Source organism: Phascolarctos cinereus, unplaced genomic scaffold (genome assembly GCF_003287225.1).
Source record: "Phascolarctos cinereus isolate Bilbo 61053 unplaced genomic scaffold, phaCin_HiC Scaffold_4;HRSCAF=312, whole genome shotgun sequence".
Taxonomy (NCBI): Eukaryota; Metazoa; Chordata; class Mammalia; order Diprotodontia; family Phascolarctidae; genus Phascolarctos; species Phascolarctos cinereus.
In genome coordinates, this window is record NW_027555847.1 from 604,030,157 (window position 1) to 604,039,350 (window position 9,194).

The 9,194-nt window shown below is 37.7% G+C and overlaps 1 long non-coding RNA gene across 1 annotated transcript; it reads right to left on the minus strand.

Annotated features, from left to right (window-relative positions):
• Positions 1-4,742: 4,742 nt before the first annotated feature.
• LOC144456716 (uncharacterized) lies at positions 4,743-8,362 on the minus strand. The gene is made up of 2 exons (XR_013485747.1): positions 8,166-8,362; positions 4,743-5,633 (listed from the first exon to the last, which is right to left on the minus strand). It is a non-coding gene; the product is annotated as an uncharacterized LOC144456716 (long non-coding RNA).
• Between the last annotated feature and the right edge of the window lie 832 nt (positions 8,363-9,194).

Consider the following 9,194-nt stretch of genomic DNA (forward strand, 5'->3'; position numbering starts at 1 on the left):
TGGAAGGAAGGAAGGAAGGAAGGAAGGAAGGAAGGAAGGAAGGAAGGAAGGAAGGAAGGAAGGAAGGAAAGAGAGAGAGAGAGAGAGAAAGTGCATTTATTAGGTATCTTCTATGTCCTAGACACTGTGCTGAATGCTTTACAAATATTATCTAATTTAATCCTTATAAGCACCTGAGAAGTAGGTGCTTTTATTATCTCCATTTACAGATGAGGAAACTGAGTCAAACAGATGTTAAGTGACTCATCCAGGGTCACATAGCTAACAAGAAATCAGGTCTCCCTGAATGCAGACCATCATCTAGTCTAATCCCTAAATTCTACAGATAAGAAAATGAGATACAGACAGGTTAAATATCTTGCTTAATGTCATAGAGCTGGTAAGAATAAGAGGAAAAATCCAGTTTCTTACCCAGGCCATTACCAAAGGAAAATGTTGCCAAGCATCCCTTTCTCCCCCTCCCTCTTCTCTGCTACCTCTTTATATAACTTCTGAGGCTGTTTCATTTAATTTCATTTAGCTCCCTGGATGGATTCTAAATAACTTCCAATTTCTACAGTCGTCATTTGTATTTTATGAAAATCCTTCAGAGGGTTTGCTTGTACAGAATTAAAGGGCTGTCTTGGGAACTGCTATTTATCTTACCTTTTGTATGGATTCTGAGGCTGTGGAGCTGGGATGTACAAAATCATTACCATCCATGCTCCTGACAGTGACTGGGGACCACAGTAATTTGGATAGTTTAATTTCATGTTTTCAATTTGCTCCCTTTCATAGTCATATACTCATCTATTGTCTACTTATTATTCTTACTGATAAAATTTTAAAGACATTTCCCAATCTTATCTATGACTCTAAAAAGGAACTTAAACACAGAACTATAAAATACCATTTACTGTTTGCATGTTGGATTTATTTATGCTTTTATTTTTCTTTGTGCTTTGTGAAGTAGATTCTTTGGCAAGCTAATTTCCAGAATGGTTTTTTTTTGTTTCCTTCAGTATTTAACTCTCTCAGAATAACCTCATTTTCTAACTGACCTCAGATAGGATTTCAATCTATTTGCATTCTTAATTTATTTCACAGTCAGTCTGATTTTTCCTCTCTCTGTTGTGTGGGAGGGTCAGGGAGGACTTATTTGAGTGGTCAAAGGAGCATCTATGGTACTCTCCTCCCCCCCCTAAGAAAGTACCAAAACATTTTGGGCATGATCTATGCAGAAATTAGTTTGGTTTGATTATGCATATTTGTTACAAAGTTCTTGTTTTCATTTGTTGATAGTGGGAGGGGAGAGGAAGGAAAACAGATTTTTGCTAATAAAAAAAAAAATTAGGAGTGGCTAGTGGCACAGTGGATAGAGCACCAGTCCTGGAGTCAGGAGAACCTGAGTTCAAATTTAACCTCAGACACTTGACACTTACTAGCTATGTGATCCTGGACAAGTCACTATAAAACTATGCATTTTCCCCTCTCTTCATCTTCTAAAAAATTTAAAATTGTTTCAAATTTTTCAAACTGTCTTCTAATGGCCTTTTCCATTTTTTTTTTAGAGAACTAAGAAACACCTTTTCTTTAGCATCATGCCACATGACATAGCAGTTTCTCATTCCATATATTTGTATCTTTACAATTGTCCCAGTGGTCTTTTTTGTTACTCTTCTAGAGTCTTGTTTACCTCAGAGTGGATCTGAGATTTTCTTCAGCTCAATCCATCTTATCTTCAGATGCTAGTACAGCTGGACTTTGACTTCTATTTTCTAAGAATAAAGTAATCAATACTTCTGTCCGTCTCTAATATCATCTTGAAAAACTGGCAACACATCCCCTGCCATACATAGCAAGCAACAAATCAACTTATATTGTGTACTATTCTCATCCACACGTCCATTCATACTCATTATCTTGTCATTTGTATATAAATGGTATCTCCTGTTTCAGGAATTTATTTCATTTGGTGTTGACAAATTCATCTACTTTTAACGAACAATAAAATTACAGAAACAATAAATAGTGAATATGATAAGACACACAATGTAGTATAAAAAAGGGGGGGGCAAAAATCTATTCTCTCTCTCTCCATATGTATGTATATAAATACACATACATACATACACATATTATATATATATATATATATATATATATATATATATATATGTAACATCATATTTGTCTTCCCTGTAAAAATATAATCCCATTGAGAGTGAGGCCTGCTTCATTTTTATCTTTCTATCCTCAGTGCCTGGCACATAGTAGGTACTAATAGATAGGTACCAATAGTAGATTGATTGATTAATTGATTGATTGATTGATTGGCTTCATCAGGATTAAACATCCAGATGATTGATGGAACTCTTTACTTTAAACGTTTTGACATTGTGTCAACACAGCAATAGGCTATGCTTACAAATGATCAAAAACTACTGGATAAAATTTGGAGGTTAGCCATTGTGAACAAAATATACACAAGTTGAACACTTTCTGCTGACTTGGAGGCAAAACATTTTCTGCTTTGCTATGAAAACAAAGGGTTTTCTTCTTTTATCCCTTTTCTTTTCCTAGGGTGAGATTAATCCAATGGAAAAGGAAAGGTGATAAGTGAGAAAAATAAAAATGAGATTAAAAGTGAAAGTATGAAAGCTGAAATTTGCCTAGTAGTTAATTATACAACCTTGGAAAGGTCGAAGAAATATGTTATACACTATCTTCCACAGAGAATTAAAAATCTAATTATTATGACAAGGTCTGCATCAAGAACACATATATCTTTCTCTTCCTGTCACGCTAGAATACTTAATCAAAAATAACGGTATAAAAATATCACTCAGATGTTAAATTATTATCATGATGAATAAGACCTCCTTTACATTAAAGGAGCAGACATAGCTAAGACAAGACTGAATTTGACTGTCCCCTTCACATCTTAAATTCATACCTATCAATGTTCTCTCCAGAATATGATGAGAGACATCAGGAGGAAGTTTTTCTTTTCTCACAGAATCATAAAGCTTGAAGGAACTCCCAGGAACCATCTCATCCAACCCCTTGCTTCTGGGTAGGAGAGTGCTTTAACAAGCCAAGGCAAATGGTTATGTGATCTGCTGTGATAGCTCTCAGGGGATACAAATTCTACAATTCTGTTTCCTTTGTTTACTCACCTATGTGGTCAACAAGGTTTTTTATATGTCTGATCAAACCCTGTTGCAAGAGTTTAAGCTCATTTCTCTTCATTAAAACCTCTATGCAAATAGAGAATAATTGGTCTATGTTCTGGCATATAGTAGAAAATGGTCGTTAAATCACCCCTTAGATTTACTTTTCTCCAGGTTAAACAACCTCAGCTCTTTTCGCTTTCCCTAATAGGGCCCATTTTAAACTCCCTCAATAGGTTTGGGGCTTTTCTCTGGACCTGCTCTAAAGAACCTAATAGTTCAATGTGATCTCATTAACATGGGCATTCTCTCCAATGTTTTGGCTTGAAACCCATCTACCTTTCTCATCATGTGTGACTCTTGTTCACGTCTTCCCATAAATCAACAAGTTAGTCTTCAAAGTCTTTTAACATTCCCCAATCTTGACCCTTATCTCCCCTCACATCCTGAAGGAGACAGCCCTGAACCCAAAAGCCTTTGGAAGAGCAATGCTCCCAGCTCATTGCCCTTACCCCTCATCTTGGGATGCGTTCATTGTGGAGACACAACCTCCTCCATATCTATGGAGATCTCAAAAACAAAGTTCTTGCCACCAAAGTCCTTGGCCCCGTTGAATGATTCAGCATCAGAAACTGGTAGGATTTCATCACTGCAAATGACATTAAAGAAGAGGCATTCTCGCCTGCTTTGACTCTTCATTCTAAGTTTCTATATGAACTTTCCATCTGACTTGCAGCTAAAGCCTTCCATATGTGCTATCTCTCCCATCAGAATGTGAGACCTTTGAGAGCAGGGACTGTCATACTTTTCCACATGTATCCCAGGTACTTAGCATAGTGCTTTGTGCACAGTAATTGCTTAATAAACGCTTCATTTACTCATTCATTTCACTGATATCAGATCTGCAGCACTCACATTGTCCTTCTGTTGTCACGGACGCTAACTATATGAACATCTCACCTCCTTTTCCTATAATCCATTTCCTGGATATCATTTACGCCACTTCATGTATGTAAGTCTTGTCTGATAATATGCTGTAATCTGTTTTGCCTTTCAACGTCTCTCCACAATTTTGATTTTTTGGAGCTGTTAGTGATCCAAAACTTGCAACCATCTTATCATCATCTGAAGAATAATGGTGCTTTTTTCCATTATTAAATAGATTATTTGGTATAATAAGCAAAGAAGGAGTCCTACCTGATACCTAAACCAGGTAGAACAAAAATAAAGAAAAGTATTGACCAATTTCACTGATGAATATGGAGGTAAAAATCCTAAATAAAATACTAGCTAGGAAACTACAGCTGTATATAGGAAAGATTATACATTGAAACTACATGGGCTTTATACTTGGAATTCAGGGGTGATTTAACATAGGAAAACTATTAACATAATTGATTATATCAATAACAAAAGTAATGAAAATCATATGATTATATCAATAAATGCAGGAAAAGCTTTTGATAAAATACAATACTCATTCCTACTAAAAACACTTGAAAGCATATGCATATGCCGCGAGCGCCTGCGTCTATGGCTGTGGTCTGATGCCAGCAGAGTGTGAAAAGAGAAAGAATCATGGGCCAGGCGGAAGATGTGAAGAACAAACTTCGTTTATTGATCTGAGGGCTCAGGCTTATATAGTACTGGATCAAGCAATGGTAACATTATTTTCCATGAAAAGCACAAACCTAATTAAGTGATTTCCTTACTTCCTTGTACCTTGTCTGTTACTTTCTTTCCTGCGTCCTGTCCTGTACCCTTTCCGTTTCCTCCCTTCCTACATCCTATTCTCAAGAGACGGAACAGGGGGGTGGTGAGCCGACATCTTGAGTTTCACAGCTGTCGGGCTTAGTACAATCTACAGGTAAGGCCCTCCAACTCCCCAGAGCCGGCCTTCTATATCTCCCCCTTTCTTCTGTTCTAGCTTGAGAACGTGGGATGCACATCAGGAGAAAACTCAAGAGTAACAAGAATACCATCAGGGTACAAAATGCAACAGCAAACTTGAAATATTCTGGAAATTTGTTAAGTTGCTTGATATAGTGCAACAGCTTATAAGCAATATCTTGAGGATCAATACCATCCATGTTATATTTTTGGAATGCCAAGCACCCTGAAGCTTATTCAATATCTGATCAGCAGTTACATTGGTAGTATTAGAAAGCAAATAGGGAGTTAGACAAACAAAAGTATAGTGGTAATCACATTTCAAGTTACAGGTTTAACCCAAGGAGTGTAAGGCATATAAGTCCAACGTAATCATGACTCCATCCCGGAGACACCTGCAGCAGTCATCATTACAAAAAGGACAGTCAACATCTTATTACTGGCTCTTCGTCTTCTTGGTCTCGCCTTCCTCCTCCACTTGTCTCTCTGACCAGTTTTTCCTTTGATGCTCAGGGTCTCTATTCCTCTGGTCAGTATGCTGACAGGAGCGAATGTTCCTCTCGGGGACCCAGACCGGTTCTCCTGCATGTTCTGGAACAACACAAGCATAACCTCAACCCCAGGTTAGTAATTTTACTGGACCATCCCAATTACCCATCTTTGGATCCTTCAACATAACCATGACATCTGGTTGCTCATCTATCAACCTGTTCTTTTGTCCTGCAAAATGTTTTTGTGCAGGAGTACATCCCTGATCATCTGGTGTCAAAAAATTTATGGTATATACTACCTGATCCAATCTCCTTCTTACCCTATTTTCTATTCCCTCTTTTTTCTGTTTGTCAAGGAGGATTTTAATATCCTTGTTGCACCTTTCAACAATGGCTTGTCCATTAAGATTGTATGGGATGCCAGTAGAGTGAGTGATATTATAGGTGAGACAAAATTATGCAAAATTCCTGCCAGCATAGGCAGGACCATTGTCAGTCTTGAGGTGTCTTGGATTGCCAAGAATACTAAAGCAAAACAAGAAATGATATTGCTTATGTCCTTCTTAAAACATGTAACTAATCCAAAGTATCTGCTTGTCTTCATATGATATTCAACCTTCCCCCACTTTTTTTTTTGCACATACTTTGACACATACATTGTAATTACACTTAAAAAACATGAATCACACATTGATATGAAATAAAGGAATTTTAGAATAAGACTCTCCCTAACATTGTGTAATTGTTCAGTAGAAAAATAGCCAACTAAATATGATTAAGTAATGTTTAGAACAGCATAAGTTTAAGTAGCTAAGAAATCAGGTATGTATAGAAATGTGTTTAAGGCTATGCTTCTTGGCAGAAAACACAGAAATAACTAAGTTTCCTATCTGTAGTTAAAAAAAAGATTCCCTAATGGTTTAATTGATAAAAATTATTTTCAACTCTGAAATGTTGTTTTAACTACTGACTGGGCTATGACAAATTTATGCTGGATTTTCTAATACAAGAGGGGAGTTAGGCAGTAGAACTCTGCAGCAAAGAAAAAGAATTTCTTTAGTTATCTACTGAATTCAAGAGGGTTTTGCTGGGCAAGGGTAAAAATCTATTTCTAAATATTCAAAGACAAATAAATGTCCCCTTTCCCACTTCACTTGTTTAATTTGCTTGCAAACCCTCCCAAACAACCACCAGGACAAATGAAAGCCTAAAAATATTGCTATTAATATTCTAACAAAGTCAGAATGAATAATTTTTTAAATCAAAAAGTTCTATCAAAGATATGTTAAAAAGGACTTATGAAGTTATAGCCTTTTATATACTGCAAAATATATTAAGATTTTAGCTATATTGTAACTAGTACTAAGGAGCTGATTCAGAAAATTTACAAGCTACATTTTACTGTAAATTTTAGTATACATACTGTGTTTAACATACAAACTGGTCATGTCAAATTTCTAAAGCAGAGAGTTTATTTACTCCTACCCTTGAAGTTTCCTCCCCGACTGATTAAGAAAACAAGTTGATTTGTTTTCTAATTATTGCCTGAATATTTATGAATCTCACTTTAGTTTTTATACATGTTGCATAAAATTGTACCCAGGAAACCAAAAAAGGCTTTCCAGAACTACTGGTAGTTTCTATTTAAACAACTAAAAATTACCAGAATTATGCTGCTGTTTTAATGTTATTTGAAGAATAATTAATATTCACCTGAAAAAAGGACTCTTGTACGTGAGGAAACTCTACTTATACACATGGGACTTTTTAACAAGAACAGGACAGCAGCATGGTAACCACTTTTCTAAGTGTATTTTCTATACAAAATAATTCCAAGATATAATCATTAAGTTCTCATACAGTACTATTATTTTTAAACAATAATCAATAAAATAGCAAATATGTGAAATTGCAACACCACAAAGACTGAGCACTGCCATTTCCTAGTGTAATCAGTGTTGGTATTAGTACAGTCTTGGAATAGGCGAGCAAAATAGTCAGCAGATTGAATCTTGGTGATACACTGGACTGATTTCAGCTATGACTTGCAATGCAATGGTTGGATAGTACAGGTATCTTATGCAGAGATTTCAGTAGCAGAATGGCACTTGGTTTGTTCTCAATAGAAATGACAAAGATGCAGTTGACAATTTAAAGAAAGACAATGTTCTTATTTGCATGCTGAAATTCTAGTTGTGTCTCCTATATTCGAATACTTTCAAATAATATTCTCTGTCTCTCTGTTCTGCCCACGAGCTCTGCCCCAAATTAGCTAACTATCTTACAGGACACTACTTAGCTGGTGCGGTTTACTTTCACTTTAAATTGGAGATGCCGAAAAGGGCAGTCTCGTTCTTAAGTTTACTTTTGCTTTTGGAGACGCTGAAAAGCAACAGTTTCGTTTGTCTGCCTCTGCGGTTTACTTTCACTTTATCTGCCTGTGCGGTTTGCTTTTACTTTATCGCCTGTGCGGTTTGCTTTCACTTTAAATCGGAGACTCCAAAAAGCCGCAGTCTCACTCTGAAGTTTACTTTCACTTTAAGAGACACCGAAAAGCGGCGGTCTCGTCTCTTTTTAATCCCTGCTTAACCTGGTGAAAATAAAAAACTATATAGGAAAATTATCGCCCTACCTTGTTAGCCGCTTTCTCTTGACAACCGGAGCTCCGTTTCTAGGGCTGTTGGCCAAACAGCCCACCTTGTCCAGGGCCACTCTGCCGGGGGAAGCCTTCCTTTCAGGTCCCTGTCTAGGCGCCAAATGCCGAGAGCGCCTGTGTCCCGGCTGTGGTCTGATGCCGGCAGAGTGTGAAGAGAGAATCACGGGCCAGGTGAGAGAGTGAAGAACAAACTTCGTTTATTGATCTGAGGGCTCAGGCTCATATAGTACTGGATCAAGCAACAGTAACACTATTATTCATGAAAAGTACAAATCTAATTGAGTGATTTCCTTACTTCCTTGTACCTTGTCTGTTACATTCTTTCCTGCTCCCTGTCCTGTACCCCATCCGTTTCCTCCCTTCCTGCATCCTGTTCTCAAGAGACAGAACAGGGGGGTGGTGAGCTGATATCCTGAGTTTCACAGCTGTCAGGCTTAGTACAGGCTGCAGGTAAGATCTGGGCTGGCCTAAGCCCTCCAACTCCCCAGGGCTGGTCCTCTACAGGTATAGGTGGATTTTTCCTTAAAATGATAAGAAGTATCTACCTAAAACCCCCAGGAAGCATTATTTGTAACAAAGATAAGCTAGAAGCCTTCCTAATGATATCAAGAGTGAAACAAGGACACCCATTGTTGAGCATGACATGGTGCCACCAAGCTGCCAGCAAAGCTGTGTCCTTGCTCCCCTTGGGTGGAGTTTGCTCTTTAGGAGGGAAAGCCACAGACTATATGGCAAGGGTATGAGATCATTCCATTAAGGCTACTTAATGGTAGTACTGTGGCTCCCTTTGGGCAGAGTCAGGTGGGCTTTCCCATCCTCCCAGTGAGTTAATCTCTGTGACCAAACTGTCTGGCTTCCTCTGACTAAGGCTGGCTGACCAGTGAACAAAGCCGTGGGTTTTTATACTATTTTAAAAGGATGTAACTGTGTAAGGAGAGGGATTGAAAGGCACATCTGAGGTACACACATGGTGAGCTCAGCTAGCGCCTAGGCACCAGCTGAAAT